The sequence below is a fragment of the Vollenhovia emeryi genome, unplaced genomic scaffold, assembly GCF_000949405.1.
Source record: "Vollenhovia emeryi isolate VEMERY1.0 unplaced genomic scaffold, V.emery_V1.0 DF945083.1, whole genome shotgun sequence".
In the NCBI taxonomy this organism is placed as follows: Eukaryota; Metazoa; Arthropoda; class Insecta; order Hymenoptera; family Formicidae; genus Vollenhovia; species Vollenhovia emeryi.
The window spans coordinates 1-2,283 of record NW_011961283.1 but is presented as its reverse complement, the minus strand read 5'-3'; the positions used below and the strand labels follow the sequence as shown (position 1 = coordinate 2,283).

Here is a 2,283-nt window from a genome sequence, read left to right as displayed (position 1 = left end):
TTATATTTAAGTGCGAATTATTATTTAGAAAATATCAAGCTAATATATTGTCAAATAAATTAACACCTTTTAAGTTTGTAGATATGTGTCTAGAAACGTATCCAACACCTTTTATTCCGTCGTGTCACAATATTATGTATAAATTATTGAAAACTTTTGTACTTGCACGTATTCATTTTAATTTTAAAACAATCTGTGACAGTAATGTACAAGCTCATTCTAGTCGTAGTGTTGCGATGAAGCAGTCTCTGAGTGATATAAAATTTTATAGAAAATAAAATGTATTGATTATTATCAAACTTTTAGTATATTTATAGTTTTCCCTTATTCCTAATATACCTTGGCTGCGTTCCGTTTGGGTGCTCACACGCTGTAAGCATCATTCTATCTTCGTTGCACATCGGATATCAAACGAAGATAGAGCGATGCTTACAGCGCGTGAGCGCCCAAACGGAACGCAGCCATTCATATACAAACATGAATTTGAAATAGCCGCGTCATGGAGCCAAAATGGCGGACGATTGCGGTACTTTATATATCTAGTGACTTTAACTACTACTAGATTACAGCGCCTCGCGGACAGTGCGTCGCGCTCCCGCAGCTCTTACACGGCTACCAATATCTCACAGTTTGGAATATACTTATAACTATGAACACTTACTTTTTATACAAACAGGAATCACGAAGATATTTCATTGATTCATAATGAGACCACTTTTTTACATGATCTTTACGAGCAGATCCACTTGTATGATGTTCGGATTGAACAATTTTTCTAAATATGTCATGCAGACTTTTAAATTTTGATTTCAGTAATTCTGCATTAAATTTTCCTAATAACAAAAGTTTTATTTACTAAAATCATTTTTTAACCCGTACGTTTTAAGAAGTCTTATTAATTTATTCTTATTATCTTTTTATTAATTTATTCTTGCCATTAAATATTTGCGCAATTTCTTCCCATAATTGTTTTTTAATTTTGATACTTCGTTCTATTAACGTAATTTATAGTTCCATAACGCAGGCCTGTTTTGCACCTCCAATATTAACATTTCTTCGTCATCAAAATTAAAATTTGATATTGATGTTCTTTTTTTAGATGTACTTGCTGAAATAATTATGTACGTATAGAAATGCTTGAATCAAAGCATTGCTTAACCAAAGCAAAAGTTAAAGAACTAAAGAACACACTTCAATAAAACAACTATATACATGATAATATAGATGAACAAAGTAAATAAAAAATATGAAACCAAAAGAATCCCAATCACACATACTATTCCAAAAATCTCAGCAGAGATAATGGTTTAACTTACTCTTTGTTAGCTAACAAAAATAAAATAGAATACTTAGAACCAGACTTTAAGAATTATATTTTGCCTTCTTTGAGTGGTTCCGTTACCACTTTCTCTTGATTATTAATTTTATTACGTCGAATAATATATTGTAACACCATCTACACATGTACATATTCTATTAAAATACAATAATTTTCTTAAAATATATTAAAAAGAAGAAAAGATTTACCTAATACTGGAAAAAAATATAAAGTATTTTCATCAATAAAGTAATTATTGTATCCTTCCATACAGGGATGATCTTTCAAATCTTCAATTTCACATATTTCTTCACATATCCCACAAGTGTGGACAATTCTAAATTCCTGAAAAAAATGAAAAGTTATAAAAAATAAAATTTTAAAACTTTTAACACTGCACAACATATTACAACCTAACCTAAAAATTATATTCTAAGAAACTATTCTGCAATGATTTTATTTCTGTAACTAAAATATCTTTGTTTATTATATACTAGTAATGAAAACAATGTTTTACTTACTTCCATATTCATCTTTTATTTTTTATACTATTGCTTAACGCTGCTTGACGCTAGAAGTTGGAAAAATCCAACTTCTTTCTCTTGACGCTAATGTCAGAGTGATATCACATGACGACATTCAACGCTGGCTTTCAGCATCATGAATATGCACCTTAAGAGACACGAGCGCATGCGTTTCTTGCCTTACCACGAAGCACGGAGCGTCATGGAGTATGGACAGCTAATAAGTTGTCGGCACTGTTGCTTTGTAGTCATTCCTTCGCCAGTATACAGTACCTATGATTGAGCGGTTAAGTACAGTCTTTGGTAAGTTTTAGCACCTTAATAAATAATCATTTCGTAAATCACCCATTTAGATGAACAAATTGGAGAAAACACGAGTATTGCAGTACAAATTTCGCAAAAGAATCCTTTACAAAATGTGCAACCCAGTGAGAAGTGATT

General features: G+C 31.0%; 1 long non-coding RNA gene across 3 annotated transcripts; it reads right to left on the bottom strand.

Moving 5' to 3' along the window:
- Positions 1-6: 6 nt before the first annotated feature.
- LOC105561989 lies at positions 7-2,277 on the bottom strand. 3 transcript variants are annotated; one of them, XR_001008940.1, is made up of 6 exons: positions 2,188-2,277; positions 1,840-2,115; positions 1,528-1,663; positions 936-1,456; positions 662-833; positions 7-248 (listed from the first exon to the last, which is right to left on the bottom strand). It is a non-coding gene; the product is annotated as an uncharacterized LOC105561989 (long non-coding RNA). The 3 variants fall into 3 exon arrangements; XR_001008939.1 differs by having other exon boundaries at positions 7-833; XR_001008941.1 differs by having other exon boundaries at positions 7-833; positions 936-1,108.
- Positions 2,278-2,283: the final 6 nt, after the last annotated feature.